This window comes from Mus caroli, unplaced genomic scaffold (genome assembly GCF_978045245.1).
Source record: "Mus caroli unplaced genomic scaffold, Mus_caroli_1 scaffold_1, whole genome shotgun sequence".
NCBI lineage: Eukaryota > Metazoa > Chordata > Mammalia > Rodentia > Muridae > Mus > Mus caroli.
Window position 1 is genome coordinate 149,878,103 of NW_028227256.1, and position 16,957 is coordinate 149,895,059.

Sequence of the window (16,957 nt, forward strand, 5' to 3'; positions counted from 1 at the left end):
GTCTGTGTGTGTGTGTGTGTGTGAGAGAGAGAGAGAGAGAGAGAGAGAGAGAGAGAGAGAGAGAGAGAGAGGACAACTTGCTGAAGTTGTTTGTTTGTTTTGTTTTGTTTTGTTTTGTTTCCCCACCAAGTGGGTTCCAGGGATTGGATTAGGCTTGGGTAGAGGCACCTTTACCCTTGAGCCTTGTCATCAGGCTCAAAATGAAGTTTTTAAAGAGCGCTCTGGCCTCCCATTAATGTACAATCAGTATACAGTTATCCAAAATAAAATAAAATAGCAAGTAAAAATATTAATCATTTTAGTAAAAAGCTACCAGCACAACAAAACTAACATCTATAGGTCAGTATTCTTAAGGTTTTGTGTGGTGTGCTGGCTAGTCTTATGCCAACTTGACACACAAACTGAGAAATGACTTCCTAGGATTTGGCTGTAAGGCATATTCTTAATTAATGATTGATGGAGGAGGGCCAGTCCATTGTGGGTAGAGCCATCCCTGGGCTGATGGTTCTGGGTTCTGTAAGAAAGCAGGTTGAACAAGTCACAGGAAGCAAGCCAGTAAGCAGCATCCCTCCATGGCCTTTGCATCAGCTCCTGCTTCCAAGGTCCTGTCCTGACTTCCTTCAATGGTGAACAGAGATGTGGAAGTATAAGTTGAATAAACCTTTTCCTCCCAACTTGCTTTTTGGTCATGGTGTTTCATCGTAGCAATAGATACTCTAACCAAGACATGTGGTAACAGGCTTATTCCCAGTAACAAATCTAGGAAGGGTTATTACAAATTTCACTATCTCACTTCATATAAGAGGAAACTGAGGCACAGAGAATGTAAGACTAGCCCATGGTGGAGTCAGAACGTGAACCTGTGACTGACATACCTCAAAAAGTACACACGGTCCACTTAGGAGCAAGAAAGGTCCAATTAGTTCTCCCTTTTGCTTCTGTCCAGTTGACTCAGCTTGAGAAGAGAAGACCACCCACATTTCTTTCAATTGAGGATTGTCTCTTCTGCTTGAATGATAGTGGGGCTCCATGTTTCTCTTCCGCTGTCCTGATCATTTCGTCACTTAGCTCGGGCACTGACTAGTTACTGACCTCAGCGCTGTTTTTAGAAGATTCCACAGGAACAAATAATAAATACTAAAAGGTGTGTCATGTATATGCATGAAGGTCACTTTCTGCAACCAAAAAGAAACCTCTCACGTATGACTAGTGGCAGTAATTCAAACAGAACCTTGTATATGTTGGTGGACCATATTTTGACTCCATTTTGCTAAAATGTTCAGATTTTCAGCTTCTTCAGTGGGTGGTTTTAGACTTGCTTGTCTAAAATATAAGTCAGACATAGCGCTGCATGCCTTTAATCCCCAGCATTTGGGAAGTAGAGGCAGGTAAATTTGAGGCCAGTCTGGTTTACTTAGTGAGTTCTGGGACAGCCAGAGCTGCTATGTAAAATTTCTTTACGATGATTGGAGAAACCTGTCAATCTTGCTTCCAACCTCCAATTTTAAAATATGATTGGATCTCAAAACGATGCACTCCTTCGAGTAAATGCTGAAGTAGCAAATGCTTGTCCCGGATCCCATTGCTTCAAGGATGGCAAGCTGTCTACAGCAATACATAGGGTCCTGAAGTTGTTCCCAAATGAGTTTCATGCATGTGGACCCCAAAGCAAAGGGCAGGTAAGGAATTTACCCCAGTAGGTTATATGGTAAATACTGTTGTGGTGACATCATCGATCGACACGTTTAGATCCTGAGCGGTTGTGTTAGTGTTGTTTGTTTTATAGCATGCCTGTTAGTCTGTTAGGTTTTTCAGATATTTCTCCATTTTTTGTTTTGTTTTGTTTTGTTTTGCTTTTAACTAGGCAAAGAATTTTATTAACCTTTTCCAAACTTTATTCTCAGCCTTCTTCAGCCTAATTTGCCACAAAGAATAAATTAGGAATAAGCAAAGACTGAAAAGAGCGGCAGTGTCTGGGAGGCTTGGGCTTAAAAATTTATCAGATCCATAATAAACAAACAAACAAAAAGTTTAAAAGCAATCATGATATAAAATAGCAGCGCCTGTAACTTCCACCAGTGTCACCTTCTTCAGAAGTTGCTTCAATTCAATTTGCCTCATTCTTAGAAGCCGAATTTATCAAAATTCCCCACCAGATCTGGAACTTCGGCGGCAGCATTCTCTCCAATAGCAAGTGGTGCTTTTCTGTCCACAGACTGGGCAGAGCTTCAGCCCGGCTCCTTAAACTAGTCACAATGTCTGCACCCAGCTGGTTTAGGCTGCTGGGAAGCATTGCTGTCCGCTGCTGTTGTCTCAGCGTGGCCTGTAATGGTGATGGTGTCTGCTGCCAGAGACGCCTGAACTTTAGGGTTGTTAAAACGGATCACTGCTCCTTGGTTTGTAAACATGTTCACCCCTTCAACACCAGAGAGATACTGTTTACCCCTAACTTCGTTAAGGAGAACTGCAGTTGTTTTTGTTGTTGTTGTTTTGTTTTGTTTTTTTATTGTCTGCTGTTGCTGTCCTGTGAACCACTTTTCTATGAGCAGTTCCCTTCCCACCAATGCGCACTTGTGCCTGCAGTTTGGCGAGTTTTTCCCGGTTCGTGATCATTTCTTTCATCCTGTCGGAGTGGAAATGGGGCTGCGCAGGGAACTAAGGTTCACGCTCAGCTCAGGGGTCTTATCTCAGCAGACCAGCTGAGATAAGGCGCACACCCGCGGGGTCGCAAGATGGCAGCTAGAGCTCTCCGGGTCTTTATTCTCCATTCCCTTGCCACTCTCTGGTCATAGGCATGTGCTTCCAGCAGTCCTCCTGCTGGGCTGTCTCCTGTGGTTGTAGGAAGGAACAATGAGAGCTCTGTAACCAGGAATGCTGTCGGTTATGCTGTGGTCCCTTCCCAACACTTAAATGTGTGCATGGGTCACTTCACTGTGTGCCACTGTCTCCACTCTGGGGAGCAGGATAGTAGGACCATTATGAGGGTTTCATGGGGTTGATAGTAGGGAACTATAAAGGTCGTTTTTACACATTACTTCACAATATGTGACATTATACAGTAATGTCAGGGAGAAAGCTGTTAGCCTATAATGTATTTGTTGGGCCATTCCCCAGTTACCACCTTACAAGGAGATTTTTCCTGTGAGTATTTAAACCATAGCTATAATCCATAAAGAACTACATGGCCTTCACAGGTTTACTCTCAAAGTGGCTTCTTATTTTGATGACATTTATGTTAACATATCAAAAATTCGTGGTTAAAAATTATACCGGGGCTGGAACGATGGCTCCTTGGTTAAGAGCAAGTACTGCTCTTGCAGGGGACTCAAGTTCAGTTCCCTCTTACCCTCAGCCATCACTTCGGGAGGCTCCCAACTACCTGAAACTCTAGTTCCAGGGGATCTGACGCCCTCTGGTCTCTGAGGGCACTGCATTCAGGTGCACCTCCCCCCCCCACACACACACACACTCTCCCCACATATATACACATAATTTAAAACCAAAATATCTTAAAAGGTTAATTGCTTTAGAACTCAGGTGTATTTACTTTTTTATTTTACAACTTAAATGCCAGGCCCCCATACTAAATGCCAGGCCCCCATACTAAATGCCAGGCCCCCATACTAAATGCTAGGCTCCCATACTAACTGCTAGGCCCCCATACTAAATGCTAGGCCCCATACTAAGTGCTAGGCCCCCATACTAAACCATCAGACACTGTGTGGGAATTTGATGAGATGTAAACCTCACCTGCCAGAGGTGAGCAATGAGAGGATTTTGCATATTTGTCTAGAAGCTGTCAATGTGTGTGCATATTTTGACCCAAAATATAGATGCTACTTGTACCCTGCACAAGTGTGATGCTTTGAAACCCATCTCTCTGTATCAGGGTCTTTACATACTGACAAGGCACCCTTACCTGCATCCTGCATCTTTCCAGCTGTAGAATCGGAACAGTTTTACATAACCTCTATTTCAGGAGGTTACTCTGAGCACCTCTCTGATGACTTCATCCCCTCTGATGACATCATTCCCTCTCTGATGACATCATCCCTTCTCTGATGACACCATTCCCTCTCTGATGACATCATCCCTTCTCTGATGACATCATCCCCTCTCTGATCACATCATCCCCCTCTCATGACATCATCCCCTCTCTGATGACACCATTCCCTCTCTGATCACATCATCCCCTTCTCTGATGACACCATTCTCTCTCAGATGACATCATCCCCCTCTCTGATGACATTTCCCCTGCTTTCTTGCCCTTGACTCTTTGTCCTCTAAAAAATATGGCCCTAAAGGCTCTTTTTAAAATATTTTTTAAATTTTTACTAATTTATGGGTATGAGTGTTCTGCCTGCATGTGTGTCTGTGCATCACATGTGCCTGGTGTCCTCAGAAGCCAAAAGAGGGCATTGGAACTGAAATTACATGTGATTGTGAGTTGCCGTGTGAGTACTGGGACTCAAACCTAAGCCCCTGTTAAGAGCAACCAGTGCTCTTAATCACTGAGCCATCTCTCCATCCCTCTTATTCAGTCTTTTAAAAAGTACTTTTGTAATTTTTTTTGTAATTGTACATAAATTGTAATGTGCATCTGCAAAGCCTGTATCATTAACGTGTGCGTTTATGATGCTTTGCGAGTGAACACGTCTGTGTAATGAACCTGACACTGCCAGGTTTGCATTTCTCCACAAGAGTGGCTAAGTAGTCTCTGTGCCGGGAACTTTGTCCAGGCCACCAAGTCCCCCACACTGCATGAGTTTGCCATAAGCCCCTGCTGTCTCTTTGACTTGCTGTTCCTGACCTCTGCTGGCATTTGGGTGCCCCCTCCTCCGGCTGGGACCCAAGTAGTAACTACTTAGCATTAGAAGGCTTGGCAAGTGGCCATCGAGCGACCTAGTGGTGAATAAATCAGGGTTCTATTACTTTTCCTTCTGTTCTTCATTCCTCTAGTAGGGAAGCTGTGTTAATGTTCATAACTTTAAAAAAAATCTTGTTATAGGTAATAATTGAAAATCCATGCAAAATATATAATAATGGCTAGAATTCATTTAGTGGAACATGCTGCCATGCGAACATTGCATCTGTAGTTGGTGGCATTAGCCAAGTTTCTCACATGAATTAAACCTTAGATTTGGCTAGAAAGTACTTCTTTTCTTTTCTAGGAACACCAAATGCACAATTTTTTTTTCAGACTTGAGCTTTGAATAACAATTTCATGATGGCCTGCTAGGGCTAAGCTCAGGGCGTAATAGTAAATTCATTTTGTTGAGTCTATAAATGTTTTTATTATTATTTTAGCTGTTTGGCAAATTCAACAGGCTGACCGCTATCTCCTGCCTCGTTGAGAATTCGTTGTTTCTATAAACATAATGCAAAAATAACTTTCTCCCTCCTGTGCTTTCTGATTCGTGTTTGAAGATACCTTAGGAAACATGCATTCAGGAGCAAGAATAATATAAGTACTCACCCTAGACTCTAGGGTCCCAAATGAGGAAGAAAGCCAGAAAGACTTCTGCTAAAGGACTTTGATGAGTACTTGGGTTCAGTGCCATGTTGACTGTGTTAGGTTTCCTCTCAGGTTCAGTTACTTTAGAGTCAGCTAATGGGTATATACCAGGATGGAGAAAGGTTTCTTAAATTGAAATCTCCCCATTTGGGCTACTAGATACCACCACCACCACCACCACCACCACCACCACCACCACCACCACCACCACCACACAGTAATAACAATAAATTAGACTGTAGCAGTGCACTTTGGACAATAGGATTTTAAGACAGTATAGGTCTCTTTCTAGTTGCTCTTTTGAGAGTGACTGTCCATGTTGGAGAGCAGGGTAGAAGACAATTGCAAGCTTCTTATTCTAGTAGGCAGCAGATAAGACAGGAACCAGAGGAATCTACGATGAGCTATTGGTATTCTAACTGAAAGCTGCAGTGAGAAATTGCTCCTCTTTAAGGTCTTGAGAAATGCAGGACTTTCTAGACACCCAACAGTGGAAATTAAATTCTTGAGATACCTGTGAAAAATGTATTTGTAGACATTCAGGGCCCTGGCATTCCCAACAGAGTGTCTTGCTGGGCTAATAGAAGGCTTCTTTGTTTCTTGGTGGCCAGCCAGCCTTATATTCCTGGCCAAGTGGCACACACCACAGTGATTGTGGTGTAGACCTGCCAAGATAGTGGGAAATTGATGCCAAGTAGGATCTGGATTTTTCACATCATCACTGTGCCAAGGAACAGCCAGCTTAGTGCACAGCTCCCTATGCCCCCTCTGCACACACAGGTGGAGCGGAGAGCACCCAGGCAGCCAGAACGTGCCTTGTTCTGGGTGAGTTTTGTGGAGCTGACATGGGAGGTTTGAAACAGTTAGCACCGAAAATATTTAGTAAACGATCGCTCTCCTCTCCAGCCTTCCTTGGTCTTACTAGATTTTAAACTTTACTAAGCACACTAATTTCCATTCTTTGATTCTCACTTTAGCAAGATGACCTATGGTTTCTAAACCAATGGGTTAACAATGATGTCTATCAAGGAACTAGGAAGACAAGTGCAAGCCTGCCCCCAAATTAGTATAAGAGAAGGATTAATAAAAACCAGAGCAGAAATAAATGAAAGGAAAAAAGGCCCAAAAGTTCAATGAAAAAAAAAAAGCTACTTTACCTATGCAACTGATGAACTTTTAGCTAGAGTAATATATATTACATATTCTATAAAAAATCGGAGATGAATAAAAGGGATAAATATCAATGGCACTATACAAATACAAAGGCCATTAGAGATTACTATGAACAAGAACAGGTCAATTAGTGTACAGTCCTTCTCTAACGGTGGCTGGACTCTCTCCAAATATGTTTGCAGACAGTACTACAGATGGTTGGCCCTTTGTATATAGCTCGTGCATTACACTCACTATAAAAAGGCAGTTCCTCAAGCCCGCTTTTCAGTTTGCATTATTAAGCATTTAGTTTTATAGACAAACGGTCTTTTTTTTTCTTTTTTTTTTGATTTTTAATATTTTTATTACATATTTTCCTCAATTACATTTCCAATGCTATCCCAAAAGTCCCCCATAGCGCCCCCCACTTCCCTACCCACCCATTCCCATTCTTTTGGCCCTGGCATTCCCCTATATTGGGGCATATAAAGTTTGCAAGTCCAATGGGCCTCTCTTTCCATTGATGGCCGACTAGGCCATCTTTCGATACATATGCAGCTAGAGACAAGAGCTCCGGGGTTCTGGTTAGTACATCATGTTGTTCCAACAATAGGGTTGCAGATCCCTTTAGCTCCTTGGGTACTTTCTCTAGCTTCTCCATTGGGAGCCCTGTGATACATCCAATAGCTGACTGTGAACATCCACTCCTGTGTTTGCTAGGCCCCGGCATCGTCTCACAAGAGACAGCTATATTTGGGTCCTTTCAGCAAAATCTTGCTAGTGTATGCAATGGTGTCAGCGTTTAGAAGCTGATTATGGGACGGATCCCTGGATACAGCAGTCTCTAAATGGTCCATCCTTTCATCACAGCTACGAACTTTGTCTCTGTAACTCCTTCCCTGGGTGTTTTGTTCCCAATTCTAAGAAGGTGCACAGTGTCCACACTTTGGTCTTCATTCTTCTTGAGTTTCATGCGTTTATCAAATTGTATCTTATATCTTGGGTATCCTAAGTTTTGGGCTAATATCCACTTATCAATGAATACATATTGTGTGAGTTCTTTTGTGATTGTGACAAACGGTCTTTATTGGTGGACATTATTAGAGCAGAGGGAGATGAAACTAGCAGTTGCTTCTAATTACACACAGTATTCACTTGTGTTATATTGGTTCCCATTTTCCTTGATCTTGGTTGTCTGTTGCTTATATTTCATTTCTTTTCCTCCTCTTTCTCCTCTTCCTCCTTCTTCCTCCATCCTCTTCTTCTTCCACTTCCCCCTTTCTCCGTTCTCTCCCTCTCCTTTTCCCTCCCCTCCCTTGTGTGTGTGTGTTTGTGTGTGTGTATTAGTGCATGTAATATAGAGGCCAAAGAAGGACATCTTTTTTCATTTAATTTTTACTTATTCACTGTACATCCTGCTTACCGCCCCCTCCTGGTCATCCCCTCCCTCCTACATTCCTTTCCCCATCTCTCTCTCCCCTTCTCTGCTGAACAGGTAGTTCCCCCCCCCCTTGCACCCCATCTACCCTGGCACTTCAAGTCTCCATGAGGCTAGACTCGTCCTTGCCCACTGAAAACATATCCCACATATAGGCAACAGCTTTTGGGATAGCTTCCATTCTAGTTGTTCAGGACCCACCTGAAGACCAAGCTGCACATCTGCTACATATGTGCAGGAAGGCCTAGGTTCAGCCTCTGTGTGTTCAAAGAAGGATATCTACTGTTCTCTGTTCTGCTACATTATTCTCTGTCTTACTCCGCTGAGACAGGGTCTCTCTCTGACCCGGGAGCTTAGATCGGTAACCAAGGGATCTGCCTGTCCCCATCAGCTAACATTGGAGTTACAGGTGTGTGTGACACACTGGGCTTTATGTGGGTGCTGAGGATCAGAACCCAAGTCCTAATGCTTGGGCAGAAAGCACTCTTATCCACCGAACCCCTCCTACTCCTTCCCTCCTGTGAAAACATACCCTTCTGTAAGACAAAGCCACACACCATAAATAGCCTATGCTATTTTGTAACTAATTCTGTAGGAACGCACTGGCCTTGAATTTGGGGTAATCCTCCCACCTCAGCCTCCACAAGCTGGGATTACTGGCACAAGCTATTATACCCAGCTAAATAGTCCTATATTTGATTTCCTTTTCTTCTCATGTCACTAAAACCTCCTTCTCTTATTTGTGACTAATAAAGTTGGACTGTTTTCAACATATGGCAATTCAGCTGTTAATTACATGATATTACAAGTTTCCCAAGCCTGTGTCCTCAGTTATAATGAACTTAGTATTTACTTTTTGGACAATCATATTGTTCTAGACTCCTATACAAAAGACTGCTTTGGGTTTGTCACTGATACATTTGATAAGAAGCCAATACAGTGGCATTATTACAGTCACAAGCGCAGCTGCCTCCTATGGGCAGTAATGACTTGGCTGCGAATCTTTACTATTTCACACCCAGTTTTCTTGTATTATTTCAAAAGAAAATATCCATAGCAAAGATTCATAAATGTGTGCATTTATTTTTGTTTTTAAACCTTTTTTTTTTCTTTTCGAGAATGTGAGCTGCATTCTATAACTAAATATGCAGTACTAAGGAAACAGTAATCATTAAGGGGTGGAGTTAAGGGAGGTGAATGGATCCCTGCCTCCAAAAGTAGCTCCATTCATTGCGCATCCCCCCTCCCGCAGTGGGCATTCAATTTGTTAATTGCATTGTCTTGTGAAAGGTCCCAGGTATATTGCTCTGTGTGTCACTTTGCATAAGTAACTCACTCCCTGTGCACCTCAGTTTCCTGTCCAGCACTGTGATGGTTTGCATATGCGTGGCCCAGGGGGTGGCACTGTTAGAAGGTGTGGCCCTGTTGGAGTAGGTGTGTCACTGAGGCTGGGGGGCTTTAAGACCCTCATTCTAGCTGCCTGGAAGCCAGTATTCTGCTAGCAGCCTTCAGATGAAGATGTAGAACTCTTAGCTCCTCCTGCACCATGCCTGCCTGGATGCTGTCGTGTTCTCGCCTTGATGGTAATGGACTGAACCTCTGAATCTGTAAGCCAGCCCCAATTAAATGTTGTCCTTATAAGAGTTGCCTTGGTCATGGTGTCTGTTCACAGCAGTAAAACCCTAACTAAGACAAATACTGTAAGAAAAATGTCCTAAAATGTGGCTCTCAAATGGGACTAATTATCAGAATCATTTGAAGAGGTCCTAAGGACAGACCCAGGCCAGGGCTGATGGAGTAGGGCCAGGACAACTGACGAATTTTGTAAACCTCCAGGGGATCTCAATGTGCAGTTAAGATTGAAAACCTCTGGGCCAGATGTTCTTGGCATCCTTTTAAAATTTGATTTTGTTCCCCCATCCCCTTAATGAGAATGATAATGCCTGAGAAGTCTCTTGAATCATAAATGCATAAGTGACTCTTCGGTGATCCTTAGTTAAACTTTAAATCTTTTTGAGAGTGGCCTCAAAATGTTGGATTTGGCTAGGAGCTCATTGTATTCCATCCTACTGTCTACTGCTACAGAGACTCTCCCCTGATAGCTGTTGTCTCCTTTGGATGGAATGTGTTCCCAATGACTGTGGAGGAATGTGGCAACCTGACAACCAACCTTGCGGAGGCACGTTTGGCAATTCCTCATGGAGCGTTCTGTGCACCAGGTGTAGAAGCAGCTTCAGGCCAGGACTTTCTTTCTTGGCGTGGACAGCTGCCCCTTAGCCAGGGGAGCCGCATGCAGCCTGGCTTCTCAAGCACATCCAGCAGGCTCTGGCCAGCCCAGGCTCCCTTCCGACTCTGGGAATTTGGTACTTCGCCCAGCTTTGCTCTGGGTTTTCTGTTTCAGACTGATGCAGGGCCTCTAATCATCCCTGGGTATTGAATTGCTGATGTTACTTTTAATGGCTTTGGAGTTTCTGGATTTGCATAAACAGTACTGCCTTTGTCCTGTGGTCTTGACACAGCTTCAAAGCATTGGCCAGGCCTGAAAGCCAAAGCGGCTCCTCAGTATTTTAGGATCAGGTTGCAACAGTGTCCGCAGGTGACTGACGGTGACCTCTCTGCTCCTGGCTGGGTGTTCTATCCATCAAAGACTAGATACAGATACGGCTCTGCTAAGTTATCTTCCGAATCTCAACAGAGTTTTCATGAGATCTATGCAAAGACTGCTGAACGGTAAAGGAACTGCTGGCTGGCGTTTGATCTGAGGAACGTGCCTCAGTCCAGGTCCCTGAGGGAAACATGAGGTGGCTCAGTCCCCTCGACAGAATATGCCTCTGGAATGCATTTTGCGAGGACCAAGCCTCATTTTTGCCATGTGTTCATATACATAAAAGAAGCGCCCAACTCCTCCATAGTGCTCAAGGTATCCGTAGTTTAGAATGTAATGAGACCTGTCTCTTACCAGATTCTTTAGTCCGGTCATGTGATCCACCTTGTCTGTGCTTCCCAGTGATGTGCAGTTAAACAACAGGGTCTGATATTTATTCTTAGTAGTAGTAGTCGTCAATTGTGTTCATTTACAATTTTCTTATGTGTACACTATACATTTTGGTTCCTCTCTCCCATCTCTTTCTTACCCCAGAGCTCCCTCCTCTTTGTAAATCTCTCTCCCTTAGTTACCAGCATGGATGGTGTTTACTATCCAGAATTCAATCAGAGTCCTCTGCATTTGGGACTGTCAAAGCCCAGTGGTCTCCAGTGGGTCCACAGCTTCCCCTTCTCTAAAGAATCCATGGATCAGCAGGATATGTGACAGAGCCTGGTGCATCCCTTCCTCCTGCTAACTGACCATCAGGATGGCCCCACTTCTGTAGACCCAGTACCAGTGTGCACATCTGCCTTCACTTCCTAGTTGCCACGTGCATGTTCAGAAGATGGCCTCTCGAAGCAGTCCCTCTCCCCACCTTCTGGTTTTTATAAGCCGGTCTAATCTTTATTTCAGTTCTGACAGAGAGTGAGAGGCACTCTGAAACACTCCGTCTGAGGACCCTCAGCTTCGGTCTCATTGGATTTCCTGAGTGCTATCTCCTTCCGTCATCTCTGCCCTGTATCTGCTGTGCTCTGAGGTTTCCCACTGCGCTTTGCCTTGCTTTGGCAGGCTACAAGCACCTGTTTCTATAGTTCCACCTCCCAGACCCTAACCACAAAATACCTCACCCCCTGGTCATGTTACTTGAGGTGACATACTGAACTCCGTCCAACTTTGTGTTGTATTTGTCTGGACAAGGTCTCACTGCATAGCCTTGGCTGGTTTGGAACTTGCTATAGAGACCAGGCTGGCCTTAAACTCATAGAGATCTGCTTGCCCCTGCCTCCCAAGTCCTGGAATTTAAGGCACATACTATCATGCCCATTGTATTTGCACTTGCATTTGAATTCAGTCCTAGTTTGGAGTTATCCCTATCTCGGCTCCCCCTTGCCTCAGCTGATCATTCATATCTGTGTTGGAAAAGGGGGTGTTTAGCCCTTTAACACGAGTGAAATGCAGCTTTTATGAACAGCGGCAGCAAAAGCCAGGGCTCTGAAGAGAAGAAACAGATTGTGGAGAATGTTGTGAGAACAGCCTGCGCCTGAGCTGACAACCGGGGAAGCCATTGCAGCAGCACTAGGGATAACACACGTGCTTCGTGAGTGGACACAATGCAGATGTCCCGTTATATTTGACTGTTTTTATTGCAAACAAAATAAGCGAGCAGAACTGGTCTCTAGAATGGTCCCTCTTTTACTGTGGTAAAGATATAAATGGAGGCGTGACATCTGCAGTTGTGATGGGAAACAGTTTGTGTGTTTGTTCTCTGTGAAGACTCCTGGTTAGCCCTGCAGGCCAGTGTACTCTGCTTGATCCACTCCGCGGTGAGGGAAGTAGCTTATTTATGAGATATAGGGGTTAGGGTAGTGGTTCTCAACCTGTGGGCCACGACCCATTTGAGGGGGTAAATGATACTTCCCCCTTTCACGGGGATTGCTTACTATCATCCGGTAACACATTGCCGCAGACCCTCTGGGCCCCTTTGTTACACGAAACAGAGAAATACAAACACAGAAGGTCTAACAGGAACCACCTGGGATAGAATTCATTGTTAACAACTGGAATCAAAAAGAGCTCCACCTAAGATCCACTTAATCTTAGAAGCCAGGGTCAAGGGCTTCGTGCCCTTGCCATAGTTCCTATTTTAGTCTATTGTATAGTCCACCTTCCCCCTAGGCCATTGTAAATACGTGTGTATGGGTGTAACTCAGCTATCTATAGTTCTAACTATCTACTTTGGTTCCTCCTTAGGTCTCAAACTTCCTTCTTCCTAGATGATGGTAAATTCCTGTGTAGGGCAGTGACTTAGCTTTTATTCAAGGTGATAGTGTAATACCAGAGGCAATTCTGAATGTCACTGAATAGGCAACATTCTTACTGAATTCCAAGCCCATGGTCTGCTCAAGGACTTTCTAGGACATTGGAACACTGGTGAAGGCTTAGCTATGTCAGAATTCAATCTTAAAAGGCACTTATAATAAGATAATACTAAAAGAGAGCACGTGGATCCATACACCAGACTAACTCGGGAATAGAATATGAGTATATGGGTTAAAGAGAACGCCAGACTCCTGGAGGTGAGTTTCCATGAAACTCTCTGCCTCGTGAGTGGCTTCCAGGCCTCTCGGCCTGTCAAGCTGACTCGAGTGCATGGCAACACATAACAATTCATAACTATTGCAAAATTACAGATATGAAGTAGCAACGGAAATAATTTTATGGTTGGGGGCCACCACACCATGAGGGACTGTAATAAAGGGTCACAGCATTGGAAGGTTGAGAACCACTGGGTGAGAAGACCCAGGTCCAGTCCCAAGAGGCTAATGAGCCATGGGAGAAGGTTTTACTTTACTCTGCTGCCATTACCTGGCCTGTGGGCTGGTGAGATGGCTCAGCAGTTAAGAGCACTGACTGCTCTTCTGAAGGTCCTGAGTTCAAATCCCAGCAACCACATGGTGGCTCACAACCATCTGTAATAAGATCTGACACCCTCTTCTGGAGTGTCTGAAGACAGCTACAGTGTACTTATATATAATAAATAAATAAATCTTTACAACAAAGCAAAACAAAAGCCCTGCCCATGTCTCACTCTTCTGAGGCCAAAGTAGGAACGCCATGAAGGGTCACTGTGACATGAAACTGGGCAAGGCTGTCTTCCTTGCCAATGCCTGACTGTTAGGAACCAAAGAAAAGTCAGAAGAAAGATATGGGAGTCCCTACCTTCTGATTCTGAGCTTCTATCCTGCAAGAGAAAGCAAAGAAAGAAGGAAAAGAATATTCTTTTTTTCAGGGTGTTCTCATTGGTGACCCTAACTTACCTGTGTGGGCTTTGGTCTCCAAAATCAACTCTTCCACTTCTGAACACCAGGGACTGAGAAGGCAGATAGATCCCTTGGGCTGTCAGAAGCGCCCTGAGAAAGCCCTGTTCCCTGGCTGCCTCCTTCAGCTCCCCTGCTCTTGGCTGCTCCTCTGATCCTGTCCAGCTGTAAGCCGTCTGCCTGCAGTTCTTACGGCCAGTACCAGATGTTTGAGCTTCTGGAGGAAGACGTTTTAGGAGGTCTTGGTAACATTGAACTCTGGGGCCTAGGCGTGTTAAACAGACAATGCTTTAGTGACTGTTCTTTATTCTGATCTCATAGCACATGGGGTTCCACAGATGGGAGACAGCCATTTCTGCTCTGAAATAACATCAGCTCTTGAAACCTGGTCCCTCTTCTGAGTGTGTGAGATTTGATGTTTTGCTCATCTGTATACTACCTGTCAAGTTGCAGATAACGAATTGCCCTGGCGTTCTGTGGCTCTGAGGGAGAGAGACACTTTGATGCTTTGATGTCAGTGGGCAAACAGTCTGCGAGTCTGCATTTCACTTTCTGAAATCATTTCTCCTTTTGAATCTTAGGGGGTTTTCTTATTAATTAAATTTCACTCCTCACTAGCCTCTGAAATTAGCTTCATTTTCCTTTCCAACTTTTTCCTTTTGTTTCCAAAGAGCTGTTTCCCCAAGCTATCCTTCATTGGTTTCTTTTACTCATGTGGCTGCGTTTGGTGATGCTAGACCTCCCTTCACACTCTTATCTGAAATGTTGGGGGTGGTGGGAAGCTCTGTGCTCTGTTCACCTTGGGGAACATGATTAGGATGTTTAAAAGTCCAGACAGATAATTCTTGTTTTCAGAAACTTCAAAAACAAATATTTATCCCTTTTCTCTTTGATCCCCAGGAAGGTAAAGGTTACTGGTGGCTGCAGTCTGTAGTTAATTTCACAGTAGGTGGTAAAATCACACACTATCGTTTCCAAACCCCTGAATAATCAATTGTTAACAAATGAGGTCATTTTTTTTTTTTTTTTGGTAGAAGAACTGCATATGTCATTGTCTCAAAACAAGACAGGCTACAAGTCTGTCTGTGGACACCCTTCCAAACGCTTGTCTCACCTCTCAGCTTAGTCTGAGCATGGCGTTGATCCCACTTTGATCATTCCAAAAGCTCCACTGTGGCACACCTCCAGCAGTGAGAAAAAAACAAAACCAGCAGCCTGTTAGTAAAAAAAGGATGATAGTAATCATTTTAATAATCTTTCCATTTATACTGCCACAAAGATATTCGTATTTCTTTGTGTGTGTGTCTGCAGCTCTTGTGCATGTGTGTAGAGACGTTCTCATGTGGAATGTGCGTACACATGCGTGCATGCGTGCCCTGTGTATGGAAGTCAGATGTTAATGTCCTCCCCTGTCTCTTCTCCGCTTTTTTCTTCGTCTTCTTTGTTGGCCTGCTTGTTTGCTTTGAGGCAGGATCTCTCACTGAACCCAAAGCCTCCTGATTTCCCTTGTGTAGTCAGCCAGCTTGAAAGGAGAATTTCCTCATCCCTGACCTGGGGAGGGCTGGCGTCACAGGCAGGCCACCACATCCAGCCTGCATCTACATGGAACTCTGGAACTCACCCCTGCATGTGAAGTTCGGTATCCACTGGATCATCTTCCTGGCCCCAAATTTATATTCTTTCAGCCGCCTGCCCACTGGCTGTATACCAGTGAGTAACTGGCTGTATGTGAATATGCCAGTGAATAAAGTCTTATCTGCCGGGACTCCTGTACCCTCACCACTCCCTGGCATCCCTCCTGTGACCTCTCTCTTTTACTGACATTGGAGCTCGAACCTCACACAGATCTGCACTCAACTCATATCCTTTCCTAAAGCACTGGGAGGGCTGACTGGACTCAGTGACCACCTAGCTGGCAGCAGTTGAGGTTTAGGTGAGCTAATGGTTGCTTTCCACTTGCTTCTTTGATCATGTAGCAAAATCTATAAATAAAATAAAATAAAATAACAATCAGTGGTGCTTTTGATCCTGCTTTTCATAGTCACACAGACATAATTTGAACACAGTCCCTTTGATGCCTCTATTCCTTCAGTTGACATCACAACAAATATCTGGGTTAAAAAGAGCTCTCAGATCGGCTCTGGGCTACCTAGCAGTGTCTTTGGGGTTTGCTTCAGTTCGCACTTACATTCCAAACCTCAACTAGAGATGGTTGGACTCTTTTAAAACTCCCTGCTGCTTTCGATTATTTGAGGCTTTAATTTTAAAATTAGGAATGATATCAGAAAACCATGAAGACTGATTGTTAAAAACAGCCTCTTTGGATTGAATATTTATTTTCTGTTTCCTGGTTCATCAGCTTTTATTTCCTAATATATCAATTAATATAACAGAGAACTTCATCAGGTCTAAATATATATAGGTCAAGGTAACCAATTATTGAGTTAAAAAAATTCCCTGTAAATGAAGTTATGTCCTGCATAAATCATTAGCCTTGTCCAGGGGAAAGTCTCAATAAGTAATTATTTCAGACCAATGAGCTCATAGCTGTCTGCTTGGCAGAGCCCAGTTCTGGTTTCTTCATGAAGAAATAAGTGCCAGGGTATTTCTATCTAAGTCTCTGCCCAAGCCTCACCATGTTACTTTAGACCCCAGGAAACTGAGATTTTTCAGAGCAAAGGCACTGGTTTCCCCTGCCTCTTGTACAGCGCTACTAAGAAGGGAGTTAATGTTCCACGCCCAAAACCAGAGCAGAGAGAAATGGTTCATTTCTTCAGAAAGGATAATATATGGCTACAGTGACTGTGGAAGGGACATCAGCTGCTCAAATGGGAATGTTCAAATTCAAGATGTTCCAGAGTCTAATCTCTAATAAAATCCAAATGACAATCTGATTGGCTCTAAGCAGAGCCTAGGTCCACAGTGAACTCTGCTTTTTCAAAGCGTCC

At 43.9% G+C, this 16,957-nt stretch overlaps 1 protein-coding gene and 1 pseudogene across 1 annotated transcript in view; one reads left to right on the plus strand and one right to left on the minus strand.

Moving 5' to 3' along the window:
- Colgalt2 (collagen beta(1-O)galactosyltransferase 2) overlaps positions 1-16,957 on the plus strand; it is a 113,519-nt gene that overhangs the window by 5,028 nt on the left and 91,534 nt on the right. The window lies entirely within an intron of this gene.
- Positions 2,108-2,622, minus strand: LOC110298248 (transcription factor BTF3-like; annotated as a pseudogene).